The 20,905-nt window shown below is 38.0% G+C and overlaps 1 pseudogene; it reads right to left on the reverse strand.

Moving 5' to 3' along the window:
* LOC116593477 overlaps positions 1-20,905 on the reverse strand; it is a 54,623-nt pseudogene that overhangs the window by 12,606 nt on the left and 21,112 nt on the right.

Below are 20,905 nucleotides of genomic sequence, written 5' to 3' on the forward strand. Positions count from 1 at the left end.
GAGAGAGAATCATAAGCGGACTCCCCATTAAGGATGGAGCCTGATGTGGGGCTCGATCTCACAACCCTGACATCATGACCTAAGCTGAGATCAAGAGTTAGAGGCTCAACTGACTAAGCCACCCAGGCACCCCTACAACACGAATTCTTAACCAGGGGTGATTTTACCTGGTTTCAACTGGGAGTAGGGTGTTACTGGCGTCTAGTGGGGAAAGGACAGGGGTGCTGCTAAACATTGAAGAGTCCAGGACAGCCCGTCACAACTAACCATCTGACCCAAAATGTCAAGAGCACTGATATTAAAAAACCCTAGAGTGTGGCTAATGACCAATGTGCATAAGCTTTAGAGAGGAATGATGTTTACGGTGAGTAGCCAAATCGATAGGATATTAACATAGTGCTTAGGGAAAAGTATTTTTGGAGAATGTCTTAGATCTCTTCATATTCTTACTATCCTCAAATATCCCTAAGTAACTCTTCTAAGATGTAACAGTCTCTTCTCTTTCCTCATTAACGGTTGTATTTTCAAGCTTCCCATGTGCCAAGTGAATCTAGAGACTGAAGAAGACTATATGGGAACCACAGACCTGAGTGGAGGAGAAGCCCCCATGGGAATTTTGTTGCTTTGTGATCCACTTCACGATGCGCCAGGTGGAAGTCAGCTCCTCTGAGGTTGGGGCGGGCTGGGCCCTGAGGTTAGCTAGGAGCACATAGGACATCATCTCCACCTCAGCTGAGGGAGCCGGGGTTCATAAAAATGCCCGACTGGTGCCCTGAGTTTCTGAGGTCGCTCCCAATGGACTGAGTTGTCTTAAGGGTGAGAAAAATGAGAGAATCCTGATTACTAGTAGATGATACGTGAACACATACATATTTGTATCATATGGAGCTGAAGAGAGTACAGAGAAGAAGTAATGAGCCCTGCAAATTCACTAACTCCCATTTCCGTGCTAAAGTTGGTTTAGTCCTGTGGGGAGAAGTTGAAGTTTATTGTTGGAGGAGGAAGCACAGAGCATCCTTATCAGTTTCTTAAGTGTTTTAATTGAGTCAGAGGAAGAGAATAGTGACAGAGAGAGCTCTCTTATTCCTTGTGATATTTCCTGGAAACTGAAAGATAAACTGGAATATAAAACCTACCTATTGATCTCAGAGGACTTTTGTGATAATCTCCGGCAAATAGAGATAAAAACATTTGGAAAATGCTATTACACTTCCTTTAATATGGTTTTTGGTTGTGCCTCTTTTCATCCAAGTGGGGAGACAGATATCATGTGAAATATGTATAAATTAAATTAGAGTGAGCACGGGGGGAGGGGCAGAGGGAGACTTTCAAGCCGACATCCTGCTGAGCGGGTTGCCTGGCATGGGGCTCAATTTCACAAACCTGAGCCGAAATCAAGACCTTGGAGGCTTAACTGACTGAGCCACCCAGGCACCCAAGAAGACATTTTTATAAGAGGTGCTCTGATTTCACAATATACAAGTTGGCTAAGGAATTCCAGATGGGAGCTGGTTATTTTCATTTGGAATATAGCTCTTCTCTTTTCGTAGTATCAATGTAAGCAAAAGGGGAAATTTTTTTTTACCATTTGCTCTCACCTTCTTTCGTGGCTTCCTCATCAAGAGAGTTCAGTATTTATCTCCACTTCTCTTGGTTTCCCACTAGGGCAAAAGCATAGGCCAACAATGCCTTGGTGTAGCTGTGGCTCCCACGTATCTCTTCCTTTGCTGTGTTCCAGGCAGTCTCCAGGCAGAACAGGGCATTGCGAATAACAGGGTGCTGCAAAGACAAAGAGGTAAGGATGTCAAATTAGGGTAAGTAGAGGATGGAGACAGCCCTGACTTGGATATTGCTCAATAGATGCCATTTGTGGTTTCCAACCAGCCAGGTAGACAGCCAGATATCCACAAGACTGAAATGGAAAAGATATATAAAATCTCTTAGCTTTATAGTTAAGTCTTCAAAGAATAAGGCTAGCGAGCCTGTGGTTTTCAGATTTGTTTTGGTATAGAGTCCAAGGGCATGACTAGGCAAGCATAATTTCCCTTCAGTGGATTCACCGAAGAGCTCATCTAGCTAAGAAATGCCTCAGCATTGAGCAAAAGGGAAGTGGAGACTTGGCTTTTAGTAGGGGGTATTCCAGACATCAGGCTGGTAGTTTCCATGGTGGGAAATGGGATTGAGGTGAACCTTACAGTGATTAGAAGAGGCAATTCCATAAGAGCAATAGTAATGTAGGCAGAGAGGGTCACTTCACCTTCTTCTCCTCCCTGTGGAGAGGGGGCAGATTTTTATTAATTCTACTCTCAAATTTTAGTATATTCTTTACTGCTGTTTCATAGAGACTCTTCTCAGGATCTGTCTTTATCAAGCAAAATAGCACCAGAATGCAAAGCACTGTTTCTTTGTCCTCTAGAATTTTCAGGTTTAATATTCCTTCCCTAATGCCCTCTCACACTGCTGGACTTCATCTTTGCAATGTCTCTGTGCCTTTCTTCTCCCCTCACCTTTTGACCTTTGGAGGAATGTTAGTTTTGGTGTATCACGAGGCTCAGGATAAGTACTCAGAACACCTCACCTTAATGACATTGTTGAGCAGAGACCTGGAACTCCTGAAAGAGTTCTTCCCTTCTGCCTTTGGGAGAGCCAGATGAGGGCTTGGGTGATGCATGCTTCCTCGATTAAGATGTAGGTTCGAGCCTGGGCAAAAGTCTTTAGTACAAAGGCCGTGATCCTGAAGGGTGGGGAAGAGTGGGGTGGTCTTTTCCATGTAGCACCCTAATACTCTGTTTCCCACACATAGACTTCATCTCTCCCCAGTGCACCCTCATGAGAGTCTGTGAGCTATCACTAAGAGTTTGGAGACTTTTTCTGTTAAGGGGGCAGCTTCCATATTCTTTTTGCTTAGCTACAACATGTTGGTAAATCATTACCAACTGGTCCCTGCTTCCTAAAGCATTTCTGTGTCACTTTAGAGATTCAGGTGTCTCCTAGAGTTATTGAGTAGTTATGATATTTGCTCTCACACTTCTGGGCTTTCTGTATTTATTTCTTTTTCACAAATTTCTTATCTTCTCTTCTGCAGCTAATACTCTAATGAACAAACCACTTTGAGAGTTGCTTCAGTAAATATTTCCCTCCACATCACCCAGCCCCTCCACCACTTTCTGGGTCATTGGTTTCCACTTGTTTTCCTGTGTGGTCAGACTTATTCAAGACAGATAGATACATAGGTAGATTAGCAGGTGGACAGACACGTACATAGATGGGATGGATGGATGGACAGACAGTTGGATGGAGAGACAGAAGACAGATGAATAAACAGAGAGAGACAGACAGACGGACACACACAGAGTCATCTAGCCAAGGTAGTAAAGTACACTCAGTTTTTCTAACCTGTTTCTAGCATCTCTCAGTGCTGAGAAAAAACTTAAGAAGGAAAATCACAAACTTACAATGGTCCCTTAGTAACATGAGAAAGAAAAGATGCTTGGTGTATTAGATATAAAAAGAATCAACTTCCAAGCATTCTCAGTTCTGCCACTTATTAGTTGTTTATACCAGAGACATTTACTTATCCATGCTGAATGCCATTTCCTCCTTTGTAAAAAGAGGTGAATAGCTTTCACTTGACAGGATTGCATTAAGAATTAAATACGCTAATATTTGTATGTGCTGTGAACTCATAGTTGAAAGTCAGAATAGATTTTCTTTTCTTACCATGTGTCACCTTGGTTCCTGCCATATTGTTCTCCCAAAGTGCTATAGGGACCATCTTGGTGTTTGTAGTTCAGCTGTCTCTAGTAGCCTGGAATGGAAGGTTCAAGAAGCGCAAGAAGTGTTATAGAAAGGCAGGCCACCCAAAAGTGCAGGCTAATGCATCCAGAAGCCACAGACATTGTACAGTCTCCTACCTGACATGGTTTTGGGAACATTATGGATATGCTATAATACAACATCTTATTATATGGTGGGAAATTTGTCATTCCCACAAAGTCACCATCAATAGCTTAATATCTGGTAATATAATTCAAGTTTAATTGAGAAAAGTCTCAGACTAACAAAGTAAACTTTTGTCTCACCACTGATAAGATAGCCAAGCACTTTGGACTTGATCTCTGGAGTCAAATGTTGGGTTTCATTCAGATAGTTCAAGACATAGATGTTAGGAGCAAACAGGACCATGTTTTATTCTCCACATCCACAGGACATCTGGAGGAGATTCTGTATATTTTGCATAGCAGAACCCAATATGTCACCTAGAGAATGTGAAAGATTAGATATCAGAGTAATTCAGCTCTTAAGTAGACCAACATTATTAAAGACAAATTGTTTTCATAATTAGAGTCATAGACGTTATCATTTAGGCAAGAGGAATTTATATTTAGAGAGTAAGACTTCCAGAATCCTAATAGAAATAGATGCTATTAATAAGTTGCAATTTAAAACACAAATATTGGGGTGCCTGGGTGGCTCAGTCAGTTGAGTGTCTGACTCTTGGTTTCAGCTCAGGTCATGGTCCATGGTTGTGAGCCACACATCAGGCTCCATGCTCGGTGGGGAGTCTGGTTGAAGATTCTCTCCCTCTGCCCCTCCCCATTCTCTCTCTCTCTGTCTCAAATAAATAAATAAATAAATAAATAAATAAATAAATAAATCTTAAAAACCCCCACAAATATATAGATATAGGTGTATAGATTCAGATGTACGATGGCTGCTCTTTTGTCCCAAGTTTCCCGGGTGCAAGGTGACTCACCCAAAACTGAGAAAGAGGCTCTGGCAGATTCTTTGACCACGTTTGGTGGGAGCTTCAGGAATAACTGCTCAGATATTTCAGTACCTTTGGAAACAGACAACCCATACAAAGTATGACATCTCTTATAGCAATTAAATGTAGTGTTTGGGAGGGGGGCTTCAGAGCCACACTTACTACCTCTGTACCTTGGATACATTACTTAACCTTCTTAGAGTCTAACTTGCTCATGTGATGATTCAGTGGAAGAATGCATGTAAAGCATGTGTGCATTAGAACAGCCCATGCAACACTGATGTTTCCATACAGGTGAGCAGAGTTATTATTGTAGTTATTTATTATATTTATCCATATTATTGTGTCTCCTTTAGGAACCCTAGGTCTAGGAATAAGGACTTTGGCTTAAGGTGAGATCACCTTAAATTGTCCAGCTCTTCTTGGCATAGAATGACTTCCAGAGTCCTTTCTGCTCTCATTTTACTATGTTCTTGGTAGCTGTTCATGGTGGTTCTAAAAGAAGGTGTGGGAGCTGTTAGGGCATATAGTTCTTTGATCTGATTGTCTAATCCCCTGATTTTATAGTTCTCTGATTTTTATATTTTAAATTGGTCCTTCTCAAAAGACAAGAACAGTGTCATATACACTACAGATGTAAAACTAATACTAATGTGGCAATATAATTTAAAAGCTACAGCTGTTTCTTAATGAAATGATAAATCTCTAATGTAAAGTATTGTTGTTGTTATTGTTGTTTTTGGCCATGAAACATTTTTTCAGTAAGAAGATTACAAAATGCTGTATGTTTCATCATTAACTATTTTGGAGAATATCACTGTCATTCAACCTTATTATGACTTTGCTGTCTTTCTACGTAGACTATGACACTCTGAGCTACTATATCCTTATTGGTTCATGAGCCGTCCCTGGGCTATGGAGGTAAAGGCAAAATGTAAAGGCAAAAAAACCCTCAGCAAGTCCTAATAATCTTGTCCACACCCCTAGGTCATAATAACCCCCTCTCTTGGGCTCAGGGTCCTCTTCTGTAAAATGCATATAAAGAAATACTTATTGCTATGTCAAATTTAAGGGAATATTCTAAAGATAAGGGGGAGATAACATGTATGGACATGCATTGTAACTTGACATACCTATCTATCCCTGGAAAACATTATTCTCACTATGATTATGAAGATGGCCTGAAATGCAGGCCATAGAGTTGAAAGTCTTTTCTTGTTCAATACCTTCAGGCTCAAGTGAAAAAAAAAAAAAAAAAAAAGGAGAAAAGGGACAAACGTCCAGGTTTTTGAAGGATAACCACAGGTTCATTGCTTTGAAGGGTGGGGTTTACACTAAACAATCTTAACACCCTACCTATCATCAAATTACTATAAATCCATTAAACTCTGAAGAACCTTGGAGACCAGCAGAAGATAAAATGAGGGATAATAAGGAAAGATAATCAGAGGTAAAAAGTATAAGAAATAAATGAATCTTAGAAGGGATGGAGAGGTCAGGAAAAGGGACTAGGTCTGAAATAATTCATGAGAAAGAGTATTTATGATAAGTTAGCTAAAAAAGTTTACTATAATAGTTTTAGGGCAGGACATTCCTTTAGTCTTATCAGGTGGATTGTGTGGGTATGGTGTTAATTATTCTTTGTTAGTCCAAGAATATGGTCATGCTGTTTCTCACGGATTTTATTGTTACAGTCTCAGAAAAGTATTGAAGTGGTTCAGACCGACTTACCTCAACCAACAGGGTTTTGACGACTGTGTCTTTTCTCCCAATTTCAGGGACCTCAGCAATCTCATTTCCACAGAGCTTGGGGACTGCACTGCCTCTGCATTCACTGAGAAATTCACATTCCTTAAAACAAAGAATGTAGAAAAAAAATGAGCATCCATCTTGATAGCAGTCCGAGCCATCCCTAACAGCTGAAAATGACTGTGCTCTGTAATCACCTTGAAGGGCTGCCCTTTAAACTTATTACCAGCTGGAATAGGAAATAAAGCTGAAAAAAACTCAAGGCTAATGGACACTGAGTGTTCCTGTGCCCAAGTACAGCGCTTGTGGGGCCCAGGTGCAGTGGGAGTACTGGGAGGAAAACACTGTGGGTAGAAATCAAAAGAAGAAAAGACCTAACCTTATGGAATTATATTTGTGGGGAAAAAAAAAAAGTGAATGTGATGTCAGTAGTGTTCAGATATCCACCACCCTTGTCCACTGGAGAACCTTTGGGGGAATGTCCCTTACCCAGAGTTTTAGGAGTCATTGTCCAAGACAGGGTTTGCCGCTCATTTGCATAGATGCGATAGGATTCTTCTTGCTTCTCATTTTGGGATTGTAGGAAGGTTGGAGAAGTTTTCAGTTCCACACTGACCTATCATTTGCAAGGGAGGTAGAGGGAGAGAAATTACCAGAATATGTACAGAGAGACAATGAATGTGCAGAATTGGGGCCACAAACGAGGTGGGGCACTAAATTGGGATTTGGACAAAATGATGTCATGTAAGCTCATGCATGCTTTGAGAAATATGAGGATGGCAATTATGCAAATCAAGGATGATTACTTACTAGGAGGATCTGACCTTTGCATTAGAGTAGACTGGAGAACTCTGCAGATGAAGCAGTGGGCAGGAGGGAAAAGCACAAATGGTATATTGCCCTTGGGAGCACCACCTACTGGTTTCTGCTTGTTGGTTCTTACCTCTCGTGTCGATTTTTCCCCTGACTTCCTTCTTACCTTTTCCCACTTCCTACAACAGTTACCCCATGTCTATTATGTGCAAGGCATAGCAAATTATGAAGAGTATGTAAGAAGTTCCTGACCATGAAGATACTGTGTTATGAAGGGGATAATCTATATACAAAACTGTGACAAAATTTACAAGGAAATATGTGCTGTAAGAGAAGTTACAAGCATATTGTGGGAGTTTAGAGATTGGAGACCTTGAAGAATGACACTCATGGAATTAAGAAAACTTTGAGTTTTGTGTCAGCATCAAGGATTTTCCTGGCAAAAAGCCTATCCTACAGTAGAGGATGTTGTAAGATTCAGGAAAATTTTTCAAAAATGCATGTGAGGGGGCACCTGGGTGGCTCAGCCGTTAAGTGTCTGCCTTAGGTTCAGGTCATGGCCCCAGGGTCCTGGGATTGGGCCCCACATTGGGTTCCCTCCTCAGCGGGAAGCTTGCTTCTCCCTCTCCCACTGCCCCTGCTTGTGTTTCCTCTCTCACTGTGTTTCTCTCTGTTAAATAAATAAAATCTTTAAAAAAAATGCATGTGTTATGGAGATCCATAATTTCAACCTGTAGGTCAAATGTCGTTGTGTTATCTTTCTGATCATGTCTTGCTTGCTTAGCACAGACAGTGTTAGTGTATAATTCTCAGAATTATCTACATTCTTGGGAACAGAATCAGGAGCTGAGGGAAAGAAGTCTTTGATTCTCTTCACCCTCATTTTTCTTACCTGGATGCATTGGGAAGGTGGTTGAGGACAGTGGCCTTGAGTGTGAAGGCCTCTCCGTGGATCACAGAGTAGGGCATTGTGAGCTCCCCAAAGAAAGGCTGGAAGGCTCAGAAGGAGGCAGGAAGAGAGAGACCAAGTCCGGTATCATTGGACAGACAGAGGGCCCCTGCCTTCCAATCTGTGATAGTACCAGGGACTTTTACTCCCACTTCTGCCACCCCTGATGAGCTGGGGGAAGATAGAAATGTGAAGAACAGAAAGTGAACAGGTGAAACATCTCTTCTCAAGTGAAAATCAGTATGTGCACATGTGTCCTCTAGGTAATGTATTGGCAAACTGAGTTGGGAAAACAAAAGGTACTAAATGCTGCCTCTTTCCCTTATCAACATGTCTGTACTTTAAAGAAAAATATTTGAATGTGATTCAGTTTGGTTCTTAAACTTCCTTCACTGTTGTATGATCTCATAAACCAGCATACTTAAGAATCATGATCCAATAAGCAGACCATTACATTTATATAGCTTAGTGTGTTTATGTGCATATTCTAATATTATTTATGGACGTCTTCCCCAATGGCATTAGGCAATCTAGCATCTGGATACTTTTAGTACCCATATCTGTTTCCTGGCAGTCTCAGGAATAATTCTTTCAGAATTGCTCATCTCTGAGATAATTTTACTAATAAACCTAAATAATAAAAGCACTTTTTAAGGCCCATCCTGAAAGGATGAGAGGTTAAGATGATTATTTAGAGCTTTTCAGAAAGATTATTCTTAGAGTTGAAAATGTGGAAGGACCCACATTCCCTCACCCACAGCAAATGGAGGAGAATGAAGGTACTTACCCCACCACTACCAAATCCCAGATCCAGGTCTCAGGGAAATAAGCCTGTACTGTTTCAGAGATTGGCTCTGGATTTTGCATATTATTTGCGGACATGATATTATATGAGTGAAACTGAGGAATATATGGACCTGCTGCTAAACCTGCTATAAAAATAAGGGAAAATTATAATCTAATTGAAGAAAAAGCATCCATTCATTTCATGGTGCCAGTGTGAGATTCAGAAAAGCAAATTTTTTTAATAGTGATTCTGTTTATTGACACTGTAATTCAAATGCAAACTTCCATTTTACATACTCTTACATTAAAATGAATAAATTCCTTGCTGTTAGTGAAAAAAATAACCTCACAATGCTGTTTGCTTTGTTTCTATTAATATGTGTGTCAACTAACAGAGGGGAGAATCAGATCTATTTTTCTCTTCTCTTTTTTAAAAATTATTTTTATTAACATATAATGTATTATTTGTCCCAGGGGTACAGGTCTGTGAATCATCAGACTTACACATTTCACAGCACTCACCATAGCACATACCCCCCCACTAATGTCCATAACCAACCACCCTCTCCCTAGCCCTCCCACCCCCTAGCAACCCTCAATTATTTTTTTATGAGATTAAGAGTCTCTTATGGTTTGTCTCCCTCCCAATCCCATCTTGTTTCATTTTTTCCTTCCCTACTCTCCACACCCCCCACCTTGGCTCTCAAATTCCTCATATCAGAGAGATCATATGATAATTGTCTTTCTCTGAATAACTTATTTCAGAAGAGCAAATTTTTAGTATTCCTGCTCAGATTGTCTCCCAAGAGTTGTAGAACTTTGGAAATAACTTGTTGAGCCCTTATTCTTTAAGCAGAAAAGAGTCTTTGTTGAAGATAGAAATGCCATGTTTCCTGGAGATACCATAATTCTATATTGAGTGGAGACATAGTGGATAACAGGATAATAGGACAAGATAACTTGGAGATGCATTTATGGTTTGTGGGAGAAATAGTGACTTCCCAATATCACAGAGTATTGTTTCTTCTACGAAAAGAATTGAGCAGGAAATGCCAAACTCTCTTTAGGCAACATATGTCAGTTTGAATTACCAATGGGGTGAACAGAATTTAATAATATCAACTCTTTGCACTATATTGAAACTTGGGAACCCATTGTTCTCTTGATAACAAGGCTAGAACATTAGATTTTATTCTCTTTATTCTTGGGGAGGAGAAATGAAAAATTCAAGATGCTAAAGAGACATTTACATTTGGTACAGCTCTATGATAGAGACAGAAATTATTTACTAAGTGAGAGGGTAGAGAACTAAACATGAAGACTTTCTGGTTCTTTTTTGTTAGAAATCATGCTTAATTGAATTTGAGTGAGGCTCTCCATCCAAGTACTCCATCTGATATTTCAGAATTGCCTTTGTGAAAGAACATTTATAAGGAAAAACATTACCAGATATTTCTCCTCAATATCTCTCAATTGTAAAAAGCATCAATCATAATTTCTTTAAATAAATATCATACATCTTTTTTCCTTCATGTCCTTCTAAGTGGTAGCCATCTCTATCTCTGCCATTGGTTTCTCACTGATGTTGCTCTATTATCTCTGCCTTTACTCTTAGGTTGAATAACGGAAACTGATTATTAGTACTCAAGTTTATCTAAATGGATGGTGCATCTAAATAAACTATTTTCTCTTTCCTGCTCCAGATGTCAAAGACCCTTCAACTTCTCCAGCTATTGCAGTTAATGAAGAATGGCTTAATGTGTTATTTTAACTCCATTTATTGGATGAAGACTGTATTTTCCTTATTGTCTCATTCTCAAGGTCAACTTAACTCTCTACTGATCCTTCCACAGTGTTTACATTAACATTTTATTCTTCTTTTATGTCACAACTCATAAACGCTACTGAAATGCCTTTAGATTAATTTCTTAAGACAAAATATTATTATTATTAGTATTATTATTTTGCTTCATTTTCCCATCTGATTTAGTCAAAATGTGTTGATTCCTGGACACATTCTCCTATATTTTATTTCACTGCTGATCACAAAATACTTTCTCCTGGACATGCTGTTCATTGCTGTTAAAGGGTCACTCAGTCTAGCTTTGTAATACTTGTATTCATTTTTGACCTTTGCTACTTTCAAGCAAAAAAGTATAAAAACTCAAAACTTAATTTTCTTCTAAATGTAGTATTTAGGTGATCTTATAAGGAACATATTAGATCATTTTACCCATCCCTTCTGAAACATCTTTCCATCTCATGCAGAGTAAAAAGTTAAGTTCTTACAGTGACCTATAAGGCCCTATACAATTTGGCCTCGGTTATTCCATTGATCTCACTCTCCCTTGATTCACTTCATTCTGACCACAATGGTTCCCTTACTTTTAGAATGTTCCAGACAAGCTTTCAGCTTAGAGTCTTTGAGAGACAGAATAGTGTAGAGTTTAAAAAACATGGATCTTGGAGTCAGCCAGATTTGAATCCATCCCCACTCCATATTTAAACTGGCTGTAGCATCTTAATGGCTTGAGTTACTTAGTCTTTCCAGGTTCAGCTTTCCCATTTGAAAAGTGGTGATAACCATAAAAAAGAAAGGGATTGACTCATTTCACTTAGCACTACACTCTCTAGCTCCATCCATGTTGTTGCAAATGGCAAGATTCCATTTTTTTAAAATGGATGAATAAAATTCCTAAGGCAGTCAGAGAAAGATAAATACCAGATGATTTCACTCATATGTGGGAATTTAAGGAGCAAAATAAACAAGAAAAGGGAAAAAAATAACAGACAGACAGACAAACCAAGAAACAGACTCTTAACTCTAGAGAAAAAAACTAATGGGTTACAAGGAAGGGACTTGTGATGAGCACCAGATGATGTATAGAAGTAAAGAAATCACTAAATTCTACATCTGAAACTAACAAAACACTGTATGTTAACTAACTGGAATTAAAATAAAAACTTAAAGAAATGGAAATTACAAGGCCATGGAAATTTTAGTTAATACTGTGGTGATAATAATTTTGCAATATATGTAAGTTCATCATAGGATGTGTAGGTGGATCAGTGGTTAAGTGTTTGACTCTTGGCTTTGGCTCAGGCTGTGATCTCAGGGTCATGAGATTTAGTCTATGTGGGGCTCTATGTACAATGGCCAGTCTGCTTGAGATTCCCTCTCTTCCTCTTCCTCTGCCCCACCCCTCTAAAAAATAAAAGCATTGTATTAAACATATATATATATATATTTTTTTTTAAAGATTTTATTTATTTATTTGCCAGGCAGAGATCACAAGTAGGCACAGAGGCAGGTGGGGAGTGGGGGAAGCAGGCTGCCTGCTGAGCAGAAAGCCTGTTGTGGGGCTTGATCCCAGGACCCTGGGATCATGACCAGAGCTGAAGGCAGAGGCTTTAACCCGCTAAGCCACCCAGACACCCCAAAACTTATATATATATATATATATAAAACTCATATATTACATGTCAGTTATGTCTCAATAAAGCCATCTACTATCTCCCTCTCATTGGTCTTCCAAAACAGAGTAAGCACTCCACGGGTATTTTCTATTATTCATGTTGCTTTCTATGACTGAAATACTCTTCTTCCAGATAGTTTCTTATTTTCTTGTCTTCCTTCAAGTCTTTGCTCAGATTTCACTCTCCTGGTAGGATAATCACTGACCATCTTATTGAAACTTGCAACCTCTTTAGTCTTGATATTCCATTCTTTCTTTTAATTCTTCCCATAGCCTTTATCATCTTTTAATAGACTATATAATATACTTGCTAATTTTGTTTACATTCTTTCTGTGTCCATTAGGATATAACCTTCAAAACGGTGAAGATTCTTGTTCTCAATATTTGTTATATGGCCGTGGTTTTTGGATTTTAGAGTTGGTGAACACCTTTAATCCCAAACCTATAAAAATTGTGACTCAATACATTTATAAACTTGATTAGAATGTATGAAATATATTTTCCTTAGAAATGTCACTATGTGAGCACCTGGGTGGCTCAGTTGGTTGAGCGACTGTCTTGGGCTCAGGTCATGATCCCGGACTTCCAGGATCGAGTCTCACATTGGGCTCCCAGCTCCTTTGGGAGTCTGCTTTTCCCTCTGACCTTCTCCTCTCTCATGCTCTCTCTCACTCATTCTCTCTCAAATAAATAAATAAAATCTTTTTTTTTTAAAAAGAAATATCCCTATGTAACCCCAATAATCTTAATGTTATATTAATTTCATGGAGATAAATAAACTCAATAAATATAAATAGAGTGGAAGAATTATAGACTTTACGGCTTATTAAGATTTTTATTACTTGTGGCCTTATGCAAATAAACTAAATATAACAAAAATCTTTCAATGAAATGGCAGAAGTTAGGTCTAGCCCCGGCTCTGACTTACCAACTGTTAGGCTAAACAATTTCTAAACTATGTATATAGTTTTATCAACATTAAAACTTTCATAAGCTGATACATTAATAAATAATAAGGACTTTACCTTTAGGAAGCTATACATATCATCTTCATCATAACTTGGTAAGGGAATATAGATGGCTCCTTTATGAAGGATGTAAGGATGGCTACAACTTGTTTGTTCTTCTTCCTGCTGGTCCAGATTTTCAGGGAAATCAGTAAGATCCTTCACAGTTAGCAGATTATACATCTGTAACAGTGGAGAGATCAAAGACAGTGCTTGTACCTGTTTTTATTTTGAAATATCCAGGGAACTGAGAGAAATATGATAATCATCATCAGTCCTTTCTTTCTTTCCTTTTATTTTTTTAAAAGATTTATCTATTTGAGAGAGAGAAAGTTTGCAGGAGAGGCAGAGGGAAAGGCAGAGAGAATCCCAAGCAGACTCCATGTTAAGTGCAGAGCCCAAAGTGGGGCTGGATCTCACAACATTGAGATCATGACCTGAGGCAAAATCAAGAGTTGGATGCTTAACTGAGTGCGCCTCCTGGTGCCCCCATCACTAATCCTTTCTTGAGTACTTTCAAGTTGTTGGTACGTTAGAGAGAAGTTAAAATTTTTGTTCGGTTATTTTTAAGTGGGTTTTTATTTTTTGGTTGCCCTAGTGATATAAAATCTACCTGGGAAAATGTTTCCAAGGAATAATAAAACTAAAATTACCAAGGATTAATGAAAATATCACTCTATAGGTATAACTAGACCAAATATAGGAAGGAGATCTAAATTGTCTCTGTGTTTGGTGAATACTTAATACCCTGACAAATTTAGGTAGAATTATTGCGATCTATTAACCTTCCATTTCTATATGGCTTTGTTCTTGGATAGAAGAACCACATAGGTACATAAATGATTATATATAATCTATATTCAATAGAACAATGTCTATACAATTGTAAATAAGGGCCACTTTTTATTTTTTTTGAATAGGGATGACTTAAATGAAAGAACCAAGAATCCATAAAATGGAGCCAGGAGGCCTGGATATTTATTTCCTAAGCTGGAGTAAGACAAGTCCTAATCAAAGGACTTTAAACCTTTGGCTGGATCTCAGAATTGCCATGGATCAATTATGCCCATGTGACTTTTTCCCCCCTTTTGAACAGGAGTGTTAGTATGCCAGTTCCACCACTGTATGCTGGATGCGTGGAGGTAAATAACTTAAGTATACTTTAGTTCAAGGCTTTCATATCTGGAGGAATTGCAGTTGAGGAACTACACCCAATAAACATCATCTGTACCTGGACCCAATTTAAATGATGAAATTCAAACTTTGAGCTATTGTTATTGGGAAATGAGACTTCTAGGAATTTGGGAGGAAAGTGAGTGTATTTTACCTGTGGGAGGATCATAAATCATTGGGAGTCAAAGGGTAGACCATGAAGACAGCCTCCAAAATTGCCCCCCAACATCTCTACTTCCTGGTATTCATGCTCTTATGTAGTTTCTCCCGGAATGAATGGGGTTGACATCTATAGCTAATAGGATTTTGTGGAAGTGACGGTGTATAAATTCCAAGGCCAGGTCATAAAATATATTGCAACTTTAGCTTTTCTCTTGGATTGCTTGTTCTGGAGGAAATCAACTGCTATGTTGTGGGGACACCCAGGCAGCCCTGTGGAGAGCCAATGTGGTGAGGAATTAAGGCCTCCTGACAATTATATGATGATTGAAGCACTAGCTAACCTGTTGACATGTGGACTGACATGAGCCTTCAAATAAGTCACTTTGGGATTCTTAATCCACAGAAAGTGCATACAATAATAACTGTTTATTGTTTTAAACCACTAAGTTTGGGAAAGATTGTTCTACATAAGTAGAAGACTAAACATAAACACCCTCCAAACTTCTTTATTTTTTACTTTGTTCTTGAGTAGGAGAACTAAATGGTCACATAAATGAGCATGCATCATCTATACTGAGTGAATGAATATTGGGTGAAAGCAAGTGACTTAAAGATTTTCACAACTTTAAGAACCCAAATATCCAGTTATGTTCATAACCCTTTCTTACCTCTATAATGTACAAAGCTGTGTAATGCAACTGAAGCAACTAATAATTTATATAATGACATAAAATGGGATAGACATAAAAATATTGAAAAGTAGACTGAATTCCATCAACATAAGCTAAAAATCCACTTAGAACAGGCTACCATAAATACAGAGTATATATATATATATAAAATAAGCCATTCCTTTGGATGCCTGGGTGGCTCTGTTGGTTAAGCATCTGGCTTGATTTCAGCTTAGGTCATGACCTCAGGGTCATGAGATTGAGCCCTCTGTGAGGTTCTATGCGCAGTGTTAAGTCTACTTGAAATTCTCTCCCTCTGCTCCTCCCCCTGCTCTCTCTGTCTCTCTCTTTCAAATAAATAATCTTTTAAAAAAAGTAAGCTATTCCTCCAAAGAAAGCACCAAGGAAGAAAATTCTCTACTTTTCAGGTCAACTTCCTCATGCCATCTTCTAATTCAAATAGACAATTCTAGTCAGAGAAATATGTCTTTTATGTAAAAACTATTGTGCTATAGGGAGATATTTTGTCCTGTCAATAAAAGACAAGGTTGAGAAAAATTTTGATTATACCCTCTATTCTGAAGAATGTTCATTTTGATAATTAGAAACAGGATAGTGATTCTTGATATATTTATCTTAAGGTTTTAAAATTTAATACATATGGGGTGCCTGGGTGGTGTGGTTGGTTAATCATCCTTCTCTTGGTTAATCATCCTTCTCTTGTATTTGGCTCAGGTCACGATCTCAGAATTGTGAGATGGAGGCCCGTGTTGGGCTCTGTGCTCAGCAGGGAGTCTGCTTGAGATTTTTCTCTCTCCTCCCTCTGCCTTTCCTGTTGTGTGTGAGTGTGCTCTCTCTCTCTCAAAATGAATAAACAAATATTTAAAGAAAATGTAAGACATATAAATGAATTTTGAGAAGTAGAAGCTAGAACAAAACCAGAAGGAACCTCAATATTACTGATTTTTATCCTCCAATATTGATAAGTAATAATAACTCCCAAATAGGCAAGTTGGTCAGTTGATCTGCTAAAATACTGATGCATAAGCCTATGAAAGTTATAGAATTTGCCAGTGATTACTTTTTGACAACGATCAAATTCTAATAAGATACCATTTTTCCTGCATTGTACTGAATATTTTAAAAATATGAGTAATCTGGTTTTAAATAGGTTAGAAAAATTGTTTCTGAAATTTCCCTTCGTTCTGATAGTTTTTTCTTCAAAAACCCCATGTTTGAAAATACTTTTTCCTAATGCTAATCTTTCATCTTTTATTTTTCTGAGCTATATGTGATCTCTTATTATAGTCCCTCTAAAATGACAGCTCTCTGAGGACAAGGGCTATGATTGTTTACCACTATTTCCCCAGCTCCTAAAACAGACCCAGTACATAGTGTGCCTGCAAGATGATGGTAATGATGAAATTAAAGATCAACACGATACATCAAATATTATCACTGTGAATTAATATAATTCTAGAAAAAAAAAGAAGAGACTGAAAATTTTAGTTAGCTTGTGACTCATCATTGCTGACAAAGCTGTAGTAGGTCATTTTTCTTAAGTTGAAGATAATTTGTGAATCATTTTCAGTTTCGTAGACCACAAGAATTTTAAGGATAGAAATAGTTAAATTGGCTGGAAGGTACAGGACTTTTGCCTGTAAATATCAATTCTATAAAAAGCTTACTTACTCCATTGACCAAAAATGATTTTCTTTTAGATATGATCCACATTATGTAATACTTTCGGAACGTATTAATTCTTTTCTCTTTTTTATTTATTTCTTTAAGATTTTGTTGATTTATTTGACAGAGAGAGAGAGCAAGAGAGAGCACAAACAGGGGGAGGGTCAGAGCAGGCTCCCCGCTGAGCAAGGAGCAGGATTCGAGCTCTATTTCAGGACTCTGGGATCATGATCTGAGCCAAAGGCAGGAGCTTAACTGACTGAGCCCCCTGGATGCCCCATTTTTAATTCTTTTTCATTTTTAAAAAATTTTTAAGAATTAAAAAAAATTATTTTTATTAACATTTAATGTATTACTTGCCCCAGGGGTACAGGTCAGTGAATCATCAGTCTTACACATTTCACAGCACTCACCATAGCACATACCCTCCCCAATGTCCATCACCCAACCACCCTATCCCTAACCCCTCACCCGCCAGCAACCCTCAGTTTGTCTTGTGAGATCAAGACTCTCTTACGGTTTGTCTCCCTCCTGATCCCATCTTGTTTAAATTCTTTTTAAAATAAGACCATCACATAAGTGGTTAATTATAAAACACATAGCTTTCATTCATATCATTGTAAAGCATGAATAGTTGAGATTTAGATTTGATTCTCTAGAGAAAAAAGAACTTATGTTTCAGGGAAGAGATCAAAGCTTCTGGGCAGTTTCAGAAGCTCAGCTATGTCATTTACTTCTGGGTAATCTTGCACAAATCTCTCAAACGTTCTCTTTGTTACTACAACTTCAAATGTGTCTGTTACTCCCTGGGATCTAGGGAGGATTACATGAGAAAATGTATGTGAGAAAGCTCAAGAAACTCTAAAAAATTAGACAATGGTGACTATTTTTATATTTTACTCCCAAGAAGGGCTTCTCTTGCCTCCTGTCGCCTGCCGCCCCTCCAACCGCCCCTCCTGACCGCAAGGCTTCCGGAAACTCACCGAATCCAGGGACAACTCAGCCTCGGGCCTTTCGAACAGCACACTTTTGTCTACACCACGGAGGGCGCACAGGGACTGAGGAGAAGCTAAAACTCTCAGGTGGGCGTGTGAGGCCGGGAGACTTTGTGGTGGGCGGAAGCTCAAGTTCACCTGTGAGAATAGAAGGAAAAGTCAGCCAGCAGGACTTCTACCTTTGCAATCCTGCAATCACCCACCTGTCCCGAGTCATCTTTACCTTAGCTTTCTAGGACTGCCGATGTGTCAAGCCGGGAACCTCTTTTCTCTTCTGCCCTTCAATGTTGAAAAGGTTTATTCAGAAGCTCAGTCTTATCCTCCAAGCACAAGTGATACTTGTACTGGTAAGGGGTAAATAGCTTGTTTGACTTTTAGAGGCCTGTCTTTACCTCTGATCTGTTACAAGGCTATTCGAGATATTTGTATTTGTCCTTCAGGTTTTTGGAACTTCTGAGTCTTAGCATCATACATACGTCAAGCAATTGAACTAGTGGAGTAACGCACCATGGACACAAGATTGAATTATGTTCGATATGGTAGCAATTTGGCATGATTGAAAAAGTACTCTGCTAGGTGCCTGGAGATTTGGCTCTGCCACTAACTTGCTGAGAACCCTTAGGCAACTCATTTAATTTTCTGGACCTGTTTTCTCTGAGGTAAATGGACAACACCTATGGTACCATTTATTTGTGTTCAGCCTCACCTTGTTGGCTAAGCAATTTTCAATCTCAAAGCTCTCTGAATCTCCCATAACTTTGCCATCTGGAAAAATGGTAAAGATGAACAGTCCAGGTATGTCCAACTCCACAGGAAAGGGTAAGGAAAAATTGCCTTTTGAGGGGACCTGGAGAAAATGAGACAAGATGGTCACGAGTCAGAATGCTGTTGCTAGATCTTAACCCAGTTTAGAACTGTACCTACATATTCAGTGGCATGATCTCTTTAATGTCATTCTAATTATTTGGTGAGATTAATAGGCTAATGTGTTCCTTTACAACTTCACTTGTAGAAAAAGTAAAAGTTCCTTACACTCAAGTCTGTGTCTGATTTTCCACTTAACTAAGACAGTAACCAACTTATGTAAGAATAGCTCAAAGTTATTCTACATATGTATATATGTACAAAATATTTTATAAAGTCTGCTGGACTTAGTTAAAAATTATAGAATAAGGAACTTCTTATATATGTCATATATAATGATATATACATACATAAATTTATATAAATATATATAAATATGTAAAGATATATATAAATCTATATGATGAATGGAAACCATCTCATTTAGACTACAGGCCAGAGGTGATTCTCAATTAAAATACAGAGCTATAATTTGTAACATGTAATCATAGAGCTCACTTTTTCCCCCCAAATATATGTCTTTTCTATTGTGGTAAAAACACACATAAAATAAAACTCACCATCTTAACCATTTTAAAGTGTAAAGTTCAGTAGTGTTAAGTATATTCACGTTGTTGTGAAACGGATCTCCAAAGCTTTCTCAAGTTGCAGATCTGAAACTAAGCTCATTTAACAACTCTCCTGTTTCCCCTCCCCCTGCCCTTGGTTAATGACCAAGGCAGTATCATGGCATTCACATTTTTGTCCCATTAAAGGGATCATGTTTTAACTTATACCCCTAAAGGAAATAAGTTTTTCTCTAACAGGAGGGTAATTTAAATCCTTGTATTGCCATGTCTGGTGTTAACAATAACTTAACAATAGTTAAGAATAGTTAACAATAGTTAAGAATAGATTGAAACATCACAAAAATAGAAAGAGAAGTTATGGCAGAATTTTTTTTTTTGCAGAGAATATTAGAAGGAAAGTAACCTTTTAGTAATGAAATATTTGAAGGCTTTGTCATTTAAAATCTGAATTCTGAATTCTGAATTTAAAACAGACTCAGAAGTAGTTCTGAAATTAATAGTTTGCACCTTGATGTTAAAACTGCAGAATAGTATAAGAAAAGAATATGAGTAAGCAATGGAAAAGGTTGAATTTAGACAGACTGTGAACAGACCTGGTTCTTTTAACTAATAGGGTCAAGGATTTTCTGTACATCTTTACGAAGAACAAACTAGTAATTAATAACATAATTATAATGTGTCATTAAAACAGTTTTATCATAAATACTTGTGAATTCATTGAGTATATAAAGAAATTCCCTTCAATTGTTAGCTGAGTTACTTGCATTACTTTTTTGTGATGTCTTCATGAAGGAAATAATAAACTCTTCCTCATATTATTATGTAGAGATCCTTTTCTGAATGATGCACAAATTAAAATATCAGGATAGAAAAATCAGTTAAACATATAATGTTTTAAGACACTCATCTACTTCTAGAAATGTGTTATATATTCCATTATTATAATCTATTATATTTTAATAGAAAAAGCAGGCAACATAATGCACTAATGGGAAAAACGGCACCCAGTGGGGTCCACTCTCTATATCAAACTCTCCCTATATAAATATTGGGGTAATTGATATTCAAAGCTGGCAGTACTCTTTAATGTTTCATTCAAACAAGTGTTAATTTTTAAAAATATTTTTATTTATTCATTTGAGATATGCACAAGCAGTTGGGAGAAGCAGAGAAGCAGACTCCCCACTGAGCTAGAAGCCAGAAGTGGGGCTCAATCCCAGGGCCCTGAGATTATGA

The sequence above is a fragment of the Mustela erminea genome, chromosome 6, assembly GCF_009829155.1.
Source record: "Mustela erminea isolate mMusErm1 chromosome 6, mMusErm1.Pri, whole genome shotgun sequence".
Classification (NCBI taxonomy): Eukaryota; Metazoa; Chordata; class Mammalia; order Carnivora; family Mustelidae; genus Mustela; species Mustela erminea.